We start from the raw sequence: 15,053 nt of genomic DNA, 5'->3' as shown, positions 1-15,053 counted from the left end.
CCATTTTAGTCGCCCTCCTCTGGATTCACTCCAGTTTCTCAATGTCCTTTTTGAATTGTGGTGCCCAGAACTGGACACAATATTCCAGGTGGTGCCTGACCAGAGCAGAATACAGTGGCACTATTACTTCTCTTGATCTAGACACTATACTTTTATTGATGCAGCCTAAAATTGCATTGGTCTTTTTAGCTGCCGCATCGCACTGTTGACTCATGTAAAAGTTTTGTAGGCAACAAGAAGTTGAGCTAGCATTGGGTGGCAAAGTGGCAAAGTGCAACATTGGCACCCTAGTACAATAGTTCCCAAACTTTACTCCACCAGGTATTCAGGAGTTGTTCACAGAAGCCCCAACCTTTTCCAGCCATCAGGAATTCTGGGAGCTGAAGCCCCAAACACCTGTAAGGCCCAAGTTTGTGAACCACTTCCTGGTGATGCAGTAGGATCAGGGCTCATGGGTGTGATTAGCTGGAGCAACAACATTATCTGTTACCCCACTCCCTCCATGTTCCCTTTAACCTTAGCAGCTGTCTTTATGGTAACTAAACAGAATTGCATTCCCCCAAGGAAATTGGTTGCTGTGGGTAGTCCTTGTTGTCATGCAGAATATTTGGGGGATGTTTTTATTTTGCATGAACAATTAAAATCCATTCGCTTGACTAAAAACTTGTTTCTGATGGAAATTAAAAACTGCTGGAACTTGTTTGTTGATATGGATCAATACAGCTGCTTGTATTTAGGAAATGAAGGGTTGACTGTGGAAACTGTCATGATGAGGATCTGCAATTTAAAATTTACTTCCACATGACTGTGTAAAGCCTTCATACATTTTCAGTAAATGAGGGTGTTTGTGTCAGCCCCTCTGCAAGAATTCAATGTCTAGTCTTTTTAAGTTCTTGAAAACAGCAAAGTTTAGGAAGCCAACAAAAAGTGTATTAACACCTAAAAGTAGTAAATGTTACCACACCATGTTTTTAATTCTGAGTGATAATATGGTGGATGAGAAATGTTTTGTAATCTGAGAGGCATGATGTAATCAGTCGTCTGTGCTAGACTAGTTTTTTGGCTAATAAATCATTCCCCAGTGATCAAATGAACTATATACAGGTGGTAGTTTGCCAAAGACAGAGCATTGTGAGGGAGCTATTCTCACAGTGGGTTGTTTATTTATTTTAACGCATTTCAGAAGTGTCCTTCATCTCAGTACTTAGAGTAATTTATGTTAAAACTAGAAACACAATTAAATATAATGTCATACAAAACTAATAATAACAACACAGACACATGGCAATCTTCTAAAATTGAAGAGTGCCCTTAATCTGTAGCAGCTCAGCAAAACAGTATGATTTTTATCAGCTTTCTGAAAAGCAATTATGCAGGCCATTGCATGAAATGTATGCCTTGATGGCCAGTTAAGCTAGTTTTGTTGGGTTTTGAAGCATTCTGAAAACACTATATTGCACAGACCATAGTGATAGTTTTGAAAAATAAATAAGTACATAAATAAGAAACTGTATTCCCTGAGCTGCTGTGGTTTTATGATTCCCCCTTTGGATTTCTAGTATGCCGTAAATCTCTAAGCAGTTAATTAGGTTGCAGCACAGAAAAAGGGGTTTCTTCATTAAAATATCCTCTGGTAACCTTCTTCTTAGTTCCTATATTGTAGATGTGGCAGGTGCAGGAGCCAGCATAGTATAATGATTTGAGCATTGAACTAGACTCTAGAGACCAGGGTCTGAATCCCTGCTCAGCCATGGAAACCCACTGAGTGACCTCGGGCACGGCACACACCTCAGAAAACCCCATGATAGGGTTGCCATAAATCAAAAAAGACATGAAGGCATACAACAACAGCAACAACAAGATATAGGTGCTGTCCATCTGTAGAGAATGAGGTTGCCCTTGACTTTTGGAGCATCATGGTTTCATAACATAATCTGAGAGGTACCGAGATAATTAAATTCCCTTTGATTTTAGCAAAATGTAATGTCCTTGGAATTGAATCCGTGAGTGGGACAGGGGGTCTGGTCTCTGTTTTCTTTTTGTTTTTCACCAAAGAAGTCCAGCACAATGCATCTTTTATAACCGGTTTTAATTAATTGCTTGCCAAATTATCATCAATCATCAGTCCTCACAGCCTGATCCCATAACTCTCCAGGGATGTTCTTCTATCCCATGGAGAGGGCAGATATGCATAACTTCCAGTCACTTAAGGATGATTTGCACACACAGGTTCATTGTTCAGTGTCACAGCAAATCCATTTAAAAAACCACACAAAAATCTCCAAGCACTTATATTTGAGATTTTGCAAAAACATTCACCCTATTTGAGCTATGGCAGCAATTTAAAAAGCATTATGAAGCCATAATCTGACACTGATGTTGCATGAGTGGACTGAATGTGGCATATCCATGTGTGAGCAAACATGAGGGAATGCTGAATGTATGAACTACATCAGCTGGTAATTAATGTCCAGAGCTGGTTTAAAATAAAAACATATTTCTGTTAGAAAGCTCTTTTTTGTATTGTCCAGAATGTGATATGTTTTGATTGTGTAGGCTGACAATGATGTTGAACACATATGCATAACTTCACTCTAGCAAGTTGTTCTGTGCCTTAGAGGGCAAGTTACTGCACTTTAAGCCCCTCTCCCATGCCCCCAAAAGTCCTCTGGATATTTTTATACAATAAAAATATTTATTTTTACTGTAAATCAATTTCTTCCAGTTGCCTTTCCTCCTCCTCTTCTGCAGAATATTCTGTACTAGTGGTAGGCAAGAATCTTGTGTGATGACCAGGGCCTCTGAGAAATTTTGCAAGGTAGAACAAGACTGCTTTTTGGGCCCAGGTGTGAGGATGGTAATGGTGTCACACGAAATTATAAAGCTGGAGTGTTTCCCCTGCAGAAAAATATGGTTATGATACAATATGAACAAAGTAGATGGCTTTTAGTGTATGATTATCAAAGCATAATTGAACATGATGGTTAATTTCAGGCTACCTGAACATGACCACTGGTAAACTTTCATAAATGCTTTATTCTTACTGTTCCAGAATGACCAGATAATAATATAGTTTATGCAAAGCAACAAAAGGCCTAATCAGCTAATGAAATACATTTCGCTGGCTTTCCCCCCCCCTGCAAAGATTCAAATAACACTATGAAAATCAATTTCTCTGACAATGCTTGATTCAGTACTTAATCTTGTTAAATTAGCAAATCAGGTTTGAGACATGGTAGACCTTCAAAATGTTTTTGATCTGCTCGAGTTTACTAAAAAGATCTTTCTGCTGATGCTGCTGTAGCTGGAATTGTCAACAGTATTCTTAAATGAACACAAACATTTGGAAATATCTCACAAAGTTTAGAGTTGGCTAATAAATTCAGCAATTCTGAATTTGTTTTATGTACTGATGGTACGGATGTTTCTGTCATCCTGATTTGTGAAGATACATTCTAAATGGGTCATTTTAAAAAAGAACTCATCATATTTGGACCTGAAAGACATAGTGTGTGATGTGATGAAATGGTTGCCTTCCTGGTTACAATGTCAATGTGAGCTATGATCACAATGAGAATTCAGAAATTGGCGAATACACCCCATTTCACAGGGTGAAATGATCTGTTCACTTCATAGCAAAAGTAGACAGATGCTGGTAAAAAGCTGAGAAAATACCTGAAAAGCTACAGTTATTGTAAAATAACACAACAGGATGGGAACTGTGAAGGGTTTTGGTTTTTTGTTTGAGGGGGTTGTTTTGTTTTTTGAGAGAGGGGGCCATCAGAAATTAATAGGTCCCCTCTTGTCTCTCCAGGCCCTGACCCAATGTATTACTTGAACCCTCCTCTTACAATGTATTACTTGAACCCTCCTGTTTATGACTGTTGGTATGCCATGAAATGCCAAAGCAAAGCCCAGGAAAAGCATGAAATATGGTATAGCCTTCTCATGTTCACTAATCTAGTATGCAGCATATATTTCTCAGAGGCCAACTTCTGTTAAGTCAACACTAAATTGAAAGTGCAACCCTAAGAATGTTTACTCTGATGTAAATCTCCTGATTTTCATGGAGCTTTCTCATTTGTAAAAGCTATCTCTGTGTCTCTGTAACTGCTCCAGATTACCCACACGGAGGGAAGCAGTGCCATAAATTTTGCCAGCTGCTAACACTTTAATTTAACTTGAGAGCTTTGGGAAGCAGTATTGTGACAGTAGTGTAATTAAGCTCATATCTCTTTGGTACTATTGTGTCAAGTATACGTTCCCATAAATGTATTGTCCTTTGTAAATGATGTGCCACTGCATTTTGGCATATATTAACTCATAATTAAACCAGATTATTTTTTTTTACTTCATTTGGACACAGATCTCTAACATTAAAAGTGACTTTTCAAACCAGCTCTGGGTTCCTAAGGCTACTTGTTTTGGAGTTTTGTTTTTTAAACATCAACCCACCCACCCACCCACCCCAAATTTTGGACAACAAAAGACTTTTCAGTCTTGGGAATTAATTCTGAGATGTTGCAAGAAATGCTGAGCTGGAGGAATGTCTCTTGTATGATTAGGCCCTCATATAAGTAACAAAAGAAGCTTATGATTCTTCATGAACAGTCTAGCTCATCTTTACATACCAGCCTAAGTTTGTGGTCTTCAGTATTTGGAATGTGTACTTTATTTAAGAGTGTCCTAATGTGGGGTTTCTTTTGTGGTTGCTTTTGTATGCACAAGCCATGCTTGTTTGTTACACCTATGACATTGTTTACACATACAGTTTGGCAACATTGACTGCTATACATTATTGGAATCCTCTCGTATCCCTCCCATCACCATCCATCCATATAATGCAAACTTTTTGATAACTGATAACCTGTGACCTATTTCATGATGGCTTCATACATTAGACATCCTTCTGCTTCATGAAATGTCTCAAAAGCTGCGGATGTCTCCCAATCTATTTCTGTATGTGAGATTGTACCATGTATGAATGGAATACATGGATTAACTGTCAGGGCTGCCCTAAAGAAACCTGTAATCTATAGTGCTGTTTTAAAGAATTTTCTCCCTCCAATCCTTTGTTCTTTCCCTCAGAACTGTCATTTTCAAAGTGCCTTTAAGAAATGTAATGGCTATTAAATCCCTTAATTCTCTAGCAGATATATCCTGAACATTTTCAGATCATTCATTTTGACTGAGGTTTTCTGTGCCCTTTACAAAATAAAGCATGTTCTGTTTTCTTAGAATATAATGAAAGATCAGACTTGTCATTGAGTTTGATTTTGTATGTTCAGACTGTTACTACTCTGGAAAATAAGTTATGTATAAGCAACATCCACCAACACTTGCACTGTAAGCCTGGATCATCTTTTAACAGTTGGCAATAAATATCTTCGCTGGAGTTCTAGCAATCATCAAGAATCCATACCAGCTGCTTAAAGATTGTAACTTATCTTTCTAAAAACTGGTTTTTCCTAAATGCCACAAATAAATGGATGTTAAAACTTTTCTGTTACTATTTTGGAAAAGAAAGTCAAATATATTTTTATTTGATTAGATGAATGAATTAAGGAGTCTTTTTACTGTAAATAGTAGTGTAACTAATGCTGATTTTTTTAAAAAAAATGTTGAATAAATTCCTGTCATACTCCTGTTACTGAGATTTATTTAATGGGTTTCATACTGAAAACACAAGAGTTTCAGTCTTGTGGTTTTATCCAGATTTGCATCTGTCAAGTGTGGGAGTACCTGGATCTAATCTTACATTAGGTTAGTAAATGCAAATCAAACTGGAGAGTAGATTTTTAATGTATGGGAGGAGGAGAGACTGGCCCAATCACAATGCAACTATACTGAGGGCTAAATCTACACATTATAATCCAGTTACAAGATTTAGAAAGATCTTGTAGCACATTTGAGACTAACTAAAGAAAGAAGTTGGCAGCATGAGCTTTTGTAGACTTAAGTCTACTTCCTCAGATGCATTTGGTCCAGTGCATCTGAGGAGGTAGACTTACGTCTATGGATGCTCATGTTGCCAACTTCTTTCTTTAGTTAGTCTCAAAGGTGCTACAAGATCTCTCTGCAGGCTGATTCTACAGACTAACATAGCTATATCTTTGAATTCTTTCAGCTACAAAATGTTTGTCAATATTGCACAAACTCGGGTTTTGTAGTACTACCCACAAAAACAAAACCTTGAGTAGGCTTTCCTGTAAAAGACTATGGCGGGATACAGACGGTCAGGGGAAGACGTCTTGGAGGTGTACTGTATTCTGCTGAATACGGAGCCTCCAGATGGCCCGCCCCGGGGGCGTGCTTCAGGTGTTGGGGCTTCCACACGGGGGGCAGTGAAGACACCTCACCTGGGGCTGTTTCTGACCTGTAGCTTTCATACCGCCGCCTCGGAGGACGCCGCAAAAAAAGAGGCAGCTTCCGCACGGGCGGCCAAAACGGCAGCTTTTTTTTTCTTTTGCCACATGAGAAGTGCGCAGCTGCGGCAGTTCAGCACCGGCCGGCAATTTCCTTTTTGCCGGCTGCGAAGTGCGCATGTGCACATTTAAAGCGCCCAGGCCCCTTTAAACTTTTTTCCCCGCCCTACCCAAGAACAAAGGTGGCCTCCTGCCAGCTGGTGATCAGCTGATGTTGGCATCCTTGCCCGCTTGCGCATTGCGAGTGCCACCACTGGCATCATGGATGCCTCCTCTCCTTTGTTCCCTGTGGTCTTCTTGAAGCTGCAATCCACAGCCACAGCTGTTGCCGGTGCCACCGCCGTCTTCTCCACCTCCTCTGCCCCCTCCACCCCTTCCGCCTTCATTGCCGCTGCAATGGAGGTCCCATCATCCACCACCATAACAGCTGTAGACTTGGATGACAGCAGCAGTGATGATGATGATGACACAGAATAGCGAATGGCAGTGGCTGCCATAGCGCTTCATCAGGCTGCTGTTGGCGGTGCCATGGCCCTGGCCAGAGTGGCATGCCTCCGCCGATGCTGGAAGGTCCCTGCATCGCAAGACTTGTGGGACAACTTTGTCTCAACCATATGGTCTGACGAGCAATGGAGGCATTTCTTCCGAATGCCCCGTGCCCTCTTCCACAGGCTTGTGGGCATCCTGCGCCCAGAACTGTAGAAGTCAGACACAGTGATGAGGAAAGCCACCCCGGTGGAGAAGAGAGTGGCCATTGGTGTCTTTTCACTGGCACACAAGTCCAGCTATATTGTGACTGCAGCGCTGTTTGGGACTGGCGTTGCCACCGTGGGGGAGATCGTGGGGGAATTTGCCCTGGCCATGGAGAAGCTGCTGCTGTCACGGACCGTGTACCTGGGGAACGCACGTGAGGTAGGGACAGCCACACCACCTTCCCTTTAATCTTTGGCAGCTCTGTAATATTCTGTGTCAAGTGTCACCCCCTCACTGTACATTTGCTGTTCTTGCTATGGTGCAGTTGCGCACGTGTAAAAGAGTTGTCATGTCAATTCCTCTGTTTCTCTCCCTTCCTTTCCCCCACAGATTATGGATGCCTTTGGTCGGCGCGGCTTCCCACAAGTGGTTGGCCTCATGGACGGGTGCCACTGCCTGATCATACCACCCTTGGGGCTGAGGAATGCCTATGTCAACAGAAAGGGCTCCTATTCTGTCATCCTGCAAGTGACAGAAGGTTCTCTGCCCTGGAGGACAAGGTGGAGAAGCTGGTGGAGAGAGTGTCCTCCATGGAGCAGACCCTGCAGGAAATCCTCCGCCGGCTGCCCGCCCCACCACCGCCTCCCCCTCCCTGAAGCAGCTTCCCTCCCCTGCCCCCTCTGCCATCCCCTCTTCACCACCACCCTTTACCATCCCCCTTCCTTTTGTAAATATTGTATATAGAAAAAAAGGGTAGAATAGATTAGATAGGGCTGGGAGGGAACACATACCCTGGGAGGCGAAATGATGTCTTTATGGCACATCATGGGACCTAGTGCCTTGTCAGTGCTCCCTGCCCCTTGATCCCAGGCCCCCCTAGTTGCCCTTTGCCTTTGGGGGTGAGTTGTGGGTGGTGGGACTGCCACTGAGTCACTGAAGAGGCTGGAGGACGGGCCAGCAAGAGGCTGCTGAGCCGGTTCCACCTCCATGGCAACTCCCTGCTCCTCAGCTGGAGGGATTGCTCTTGCTGGGGGCTCCTGCGGCCCTACCTCTTCCTCCACGACCCTGGAGACAGCAGCCCTGCCTCTTCCACCCTGCTCCCTACGTACCCTTCTGCGTCTCGGGCCACCCTGCCCTCCCCCCATAATCTCCAGCATTTGCCCCATCAGAACAGTCTGCGCTTCCAAGGTGGTGTTGAGTCGCCTGTGCTCCTGGACTGTGGTCTCGTGATGTTGGTCTGACCTCTCTATTGCTCTCTCCTGGTTCTGAACGCCCCTCACTTGAACTTCCAGTGTCCTCTCTTGAAATCCCAGTGCCCTTTCCATGAGATCCCTGCGGGACTGTCTGCCCCTCTCCCTGTCCTCAAAGGCTCGCTGCCCCTGCTGCATCAGTGCTGTCATGTGCTCTTCTGAGCAAGCCTTGAGCTGATCCACAGCCGCCACAGTTCTAGTAGCTGCTGACGGACGCACCCTTTACTTCTTGGTGGCAAGTCGCTCCTCTGCTGATATGGCAGCTATGAGATTAGCTGGAGGTGGGTCTTCTCCTTCTTCTTCTTCTGATTCAGTTCATCCTCCTACTATGGGACATACAAACAGAGAGTCATAGAAGCCTACAGTTAGCAGAGACCCTGAGGGTCATCTAGTCCAACCCCATTCTGCCATGCAGGAACTCTCACTCAAAGCTGTGGCAAAGGGTAGAGCTTCAAACTAAGGGCGTGGGGAAAGGAGAGATTTACATGCAAGAGAGGGGTGCCTTAGGAATGTGGGACACATGCGGCGCATGGCCATGCCAGGGACACTCACAACCCGAATTCCACAGCAACCTTGCAAACATACCAGCACAGTAAGCAGTGAAAGATACATGTCACAATTGCGCAGTTGAGCCATGCAGTTATAAACATAAATATAGGATTTACCTTGCATACTCTCTTCAGCCTCACTGCCATCGCTGGCAGGTGCACTGGCCTGGGAGACAGGTGAGCGGTCACGGTAGCTGCTGGTTGTGGAAGAGGACCCAGCACGAGATGGTGGAGTCCTTCTAGAGCTCCTGGCGCCAGCAGACATTTGTCTGAGCAGGGCGTGGGGGTCCAGAGGTCTCTGGCTGCTGGAGGAATCGCCTGAGTCGGGGTGTTCCTCCTCCTGCTCCTCATCTGTATGACAAGGGACAAGGGTCATCTCTGCCCTGTGCCCACCCTGGGGCCACATCTTCCCCTTCTCCCATTTCCCCCTCCCTTCCCCCCAGGGGCCCTGGCGCATCTAACCCTGAGGGGGCATCAACAGATCTTGGGCACATTCAAGGTCTGGGGTCTCTTCCTCCTCCTCCACCACCACAGGCTCCGCTCTGGCTGGCTGGCCCTCCAGGATCCTCACACACTCCCCACTGGTGGCTAGTCTGTTGGGTCTAATGCTTCCATCACTTTTGATGAAAGCATGCAGCTCCTTGTAAAAGGGCAGGGGGGTGGCCTTCTTGGTACCTCTGGCCTGGGCATCTCAGTATTGTTTGTATTGAGATTTCAGCGACTTGCATTTTCTGTGACACTCCTCCAAAGTTCTGTTGTGGCCCTTGGCTCTCATGGCTTCTTCCACTTCTTGATATGTGTCAGCATTCAGGTAGGACTGCTCCAATTTCTGCAGAATGTTTGGCTGGGACCATATAGCTACGAGGTCAGCCGTCTCCGCATGAGACCAAGACGTCCCCCTGCCTTTTTTCGGGGTGCTGGTGGATGGCTGTGCCATCCTGCCTGGTGGCAAAGGGGAGCCGCCACACAGCTGTGCCAGGAGCAGCCGAACTGTGCCCGTTCCCAGGTGAAAATGGCGCAGGAATGTGTGTAGGGGGACACTTTAAATTCCAAACTTTCCCTTATCACTTTCTACAACCAAAACATCCGCCGGCAAAACTTACAACTTCCCGCGATTCTAGCAACGCATGCGCACATGCAGCTCTAGGGTTAGGGTTACGAGACTTAAAATGCGCCGCAGCTGTGCCACAGCTTCCACACCTGTATGGCAGCGGATTTATATAAAGATGTTGGTAGCTGGGGTTGTGGAAGACTAGATGAAATACAAACAAAAATCCATCCGTGATACTTTTGTTGGCCAACCGAAATGCACAAGTCACTTGTTGCAAGTTTTCAAAGCTCCATAGGCTTCTTCATGTTACAAAGCAAACAGTTGAAATACAGTCATTTGTCTCCCTGATCTGTTGTTTGAATTCACAATCTGCCACAGTTCTTACAGTGTTCCCTTAGATTTGTATGGGTGGGTCAGATAGATGGCTAGTGACTACATCTGCAAAGTGTATCCACACTGTGCAGCATCTGCAGTTTTCTACCACTTTTAACAGAACATTGGGATTTGTAATTTGATGGTGCACTAACTTGGAACTACAGTTGCCACTTACTCCTGATAACTGTAGTTCAGAAGAGTGCTCTAGAGCTCTCTAGCAGAGAATTGTAAGTACTCACCAAACTACAGATCCCAGGATTTCATAGGATAGCACCATCATAGGCAAAGTGATATAAAAATGCTATACATGGGTAATGTAGATACTGTATGTGAAATCCCCATTTCACCTTGAACCTTATTGGTTGACTTTGAGACAGTCACTGTTTCTCAACTTCACCTACTTTACAGGACTGCCATAATGATAAAACAGAAGAGAACAAATCTGAAATCTGAAACACTTCTGGTTCCAAACCTTTTTTATAAGGGATACTCAACCTGTCATACATTGTTAACTAGCCTAGAAAACTATCATGTGGAAACATATGGCAAAAATTGCTCACCATTCATCAAAATGATACAGATGTGCACATCTCTAGGCGGTGTGCCCAAAGTCATTTGCATTGTTTCAATGTCCTGATGCCCTAAAACGTCAGACTGCACCATATTTCTGCTGTTTTTTTAGTGTCTAAGCCTTAAAAGGAACAGCGTCTGCTGTGAGAAAGGATTTGTTGCCTCCTTAAAGTTACAGCTGCATTTGAGAAGTTCTAATCCAGGAGGCCGTCAGACAGCCAAATAAAGCTCTTCGAGTCACAGTGGAGGTATGGTGTTTCAATGATGCATGCGTCCTAAGAGTCCAGAAGCCATACCAAAGCCACGCTCCAGTCCTTAGGGATGGAGTGTGGCTTTGGTGCGACTTCTGGACTCTTAGGACACATGCATCATTGAAACACCAAACCTCCACTGTGACTCGAAGCAGCTTTATTTTGGCTGTCTGTAACAGGCCAGAATCTCAAAGAGGGTAAGTTGGGAGCGGAGGGGAGGTTAAACTTCACATTGCTTATAAGACCGTTACTAGCAAATGGCCAGATGGTTTAAAGGTTCAGCCTTATGCTCAGCACATCCTAAACCTTTAAGTGTCAGACAAAAAGGATTGAACAACACAAGTACTTATGGCATCACTCCATAAATGTCAAACAAATACCCACCACTGTCTAGCCTTTGAATGGCTTTGATGGCTGAAAAGCTTCTTTTTGAATGCAAAATTGAAGGCTTTCATGGCTGGAATCCATAGTTTCTTGTGGGATTTTCAGGCTATGTGGCTGTGTTCTGGAACAGTATATTCCTGACATTTTGCCAGCATCTGCAGCTGGCATTTGTTTCATCCGGCCTTTGAGGTCTAACTGCTCGGAGGAAAAGGGCCTCCTGCCTTGTTTATATTTGTTCTTCTTTTTAATGGTTTCTCTTTGCTTTTAATTTTGATAATTATATATATATATATATATATATATATATATATATCTGTCATGTGCTGTGAAATTTTTAGCTGCATCATTTTAACTTTTGAAAGTGGCCTTCAGTCCCCGGTTGGGAAAAGAGTCGCCAGCATGGTGCAGTGGTTTCAGCATTGGACTATGACTCTGGAGAGCAGGGTTCAAAGCCCTGCTTGGCCATGAAAACCCAATGGCAAACTCCCTCTGAAGAAACTTGCTAAGAAAACCCTGTGATAGGGTCACCATAAGTCAGAAACTACTTGAAGGCAAACAACTCACAACAGAACATAATTCTAACAACAACAGTAGTAGCACCAATGATGTCAGACAAATGTATGTTTCAAGCAGTTGGCACTTGATCAGCCAGTGAATTTATTATTGATCATTTTGACAATTTTAATGGTTTTCATTGTGTCTATTTGATTTTATTGGTGTTTGGTTGGGCTTTTGTGGGTTTTTTATTTGTTGTTAATTGCAAAGACAGGATAAACACAAAACAAATACTAAAATTAAAAATAATAATAAAAAGAAACAGTGAGCAAATTAATCTTCAGCCACTGTCTTTTGATAATGCAGTTTCCCCCTTCAACCTGGCTACAAAAATGTGACTGCTAAATAAACTGCTCTTCCAAGGAACATTTGCCTTCTCAATCATTTCCACCATTTGGTGGCTACCAAGGTTTGGGGGGACATAACAAAATGAACCATTTGCACCACTAAAAGTGTCTGCCGTTTGCTGACAAATTGCCGTCTCTCTCTCCCTGAGCAAACATTTGTCTGCCATGCAGTTGACGGACAGATGTGTTAATCTGTTGCAACACAAGAAGACCTTATTATAGCAATGTAACGATGAGCAAAATAGTTGTGTGAAAGGTTTTGTAGACTGGAGACCACACCTTAAATGAGCTGAGCTGAGGACAACATTTAATACACCTGAAAATAATACACACTTAAATGCATGTAGGTCACCTTTTTTAGTTAGTATGTGTGCTTGTCTGCATTGTTTGATAGAGTGAGGCAGCCACATCAGAAAGCCTTTCTTCCTTATTTCCTTCCATCTGTCCATTCTTCCTTCCTTCCCTTCTGCCAGAAAATGGGGAAGGTGCTAGTTGGATTTTCTACCCGAGGTGCCAAAATAACTTGGCTCTCTCTGTATGCTCATGCACAAACCTATAAATCTGTTGCAGCAAACGTAACTCACAGTCCTGTGACACTTTACACTTTTGGCACATATTTATTATTGCATAAGCTTTGAGGGACTATGGCTAACCTGATTAGCTGTCTCTGATCAGGGCTGCAGACAGTACATGAAAGCTTATGCTCTCATGAAATGTGTTAGGCTTTCAGGTGCCATGAAACTTGCTTTGTTTGTTTTGACAATAATAATAATAATAATAATAAAATTTTATTTATATACCGCCCTTCTGAAAATCAGGGCGGTGAACAACAAGAAATAACAATATAAATAACAAAACCATACGTTAAAAACAATACAATAACAATACAATAAAAATAATAAAAATTACATGTCGGCAAAACAGTGCTGACATGGGGGGGGGGGAGAATTACTGGTCAGGGTAGGCTTGTTCGAATAAATGGGTTTTTAGCCCCTTCCTGAATTGGGCTAGGGAGGTGGCTGAGCGGAGCTCGAAGGGCAGCGCGTTCCAGAGGTTGGGGGCTGAGATGGAGAAAGCCCTCCTAGAGGTGGAATTATATTTCACCTCTGGAACTCTTAACAATAGCTGCCCTGAAGATCGAAGTGCGTGGGGCGGATTGTACGGAGAGAGGCGGTCCTCCAGGTACCCTGGGCCCAAGCCATTTAGGGCTTTATAGGTAATTACCAACACCTTGTATTGCGCCCGGAAGCGAATAGGCAGCCAATGCAAGTCTTTAAGGACTGGTGTTATATGACTGGCCCTGGCAGTGCCAGTGACCAGACGGGCTGCCATATTCTGCACAAGTTGCAGCTTCCGGGTATGGTACAAGGGTTGCCCCATGTAGAGCGCATTGCAGAAATCCAAATGAGAGGTTACCAGGGCGTGTACAACAGTTTCAAGGTCTCCCCGGTCAAGGTAGGGACGCAGCTGGCGTATCAGCCGAAGCTGATAACAGGTGCTCCTGACCGTCACATCCACCTGAGATGTAAGGTGAAGCGACGAGTCCAGGAGCACCCCCAAGCTGCGTACAGAGTCCTTCACGGAAAGCGTGATTCCGTTCAGAACGGGTGGAACCACCGCCAGCCCCGGACCGGGGGAACCTATCACCAGTACTTCCGTCTTCTCTGGATTCAGGCTGAGTCTGTTGTCCCTCATCCAGCCCATTACCGACTCCAGACAGGCCACGAGAGGAGAGACGCCAATCCCGGTCACTGCATCAGTCGGAGACATATAGAAGACTATTTGGGGGTCATCAGCGTACTGATAACACCGCGCCCCATGTCTCCGGATGATCTCTCCCAGCGGTTTCATGTAAATGTTAAAAAGCATGGGAGACAGAATGACTCCTTGAGGGACCCCTGATGTAAGAGCCCTCTCATCGGAGCGCACGTCTCCCAGCTGCACCATCTGGGACCTCCCGGAGAGGTAGGATCGGAACCACTGGAGCGCAGTGCCCCCGATTCCCACCTCCGCCAGGCGCCCCAGAAGGATACCATGGTCTATGGTATCGAAAGCCGCTGAGATGTCCAAGAGCACTAACAGGGACACGCTTCCCCTGTCGATGCCCAGACGGAGATCATCAACCAAGGCGACCATAGCAGTCTCAACCCCGTAACCTGCCCGAAAGCTGGTTTGAAATGGGTCTAGATATTCCGTTTCATCCAAGTCCTAGGTCTAGAGGTTTTGACTGGTGGTCACCCTCCTCTCTTCAAGGTGCCCCTTTTCTGTCGCTCATTCATTTGCTCATAAACAGGTCATACAAAAGGCTTGACATGGAGTGAGTGCGTGCTGCATGTCTTTGTAAATTATTTGATACTATTTTGAATTATGGATGTTTTATATGCTAGCTAACTAAAGTGTGTGTGTTTTAAAAAACATTTGTATTATGGGGTTTTTAGTGTGTCTTGTTTTAACCTTGTTGTCAGCTACCTTGGAGAGCCAGTGTGGCACAGTGGTTTGAGTGCCAGCCACAGATGCTGGCGAAACGTCAGGAATAAACTCTTCTAGAACATGGGCCACAGAGCCTGAAAGACCCAAAAACCCAGCAGTAACAAAGTCTTCAAG

The 15,053-nt window shown here is 44.4% G+C and overlaps 1 protein-coding gene across 1 annotated transcript in view; it reads left to right on the top strand.

Annotated features, from left to right (window-relative positions):
* ITGAV (integrin subunit alpha V) overlaps window positions 1–14,164 on the top strand; it is a 101,838-nt gene extending 87,674 nt beyond the window's left edge. Inside the window, exon 31 of the transcript XR_006103675.1 lies at window positions 14,149–14,164. The gene's annotated coding sequence lies outside the window, so the exon portion shown is untranslated. The remainder of the gene's footprint in view (window positions 1–14,148) is intronic.
* Window positions 14,165–15,053: the final 889 nt, after the last annotated feature.

This window comes from Sceloporus undulatus, chromosome 1 (genome assembly GCF_019175285.1).
Source record: "Sceloporus undulatus isolate JIND9_A2432 ecotype Alabama chromosome 1, SceUnd_v1.1, whole genome shotgun sequence".
NCBI lineage: Eukaryota > Metazoa > Chordata > Lepidosauria > Squamata > Phrynosomatidae > Sceloporus > Sceloporus undulatus.
The sequence above is the reverse complement of the archived record's forward strand: the minus strand, read 5'-3'. Positions and strand labels throughout refer to the sequence as shown.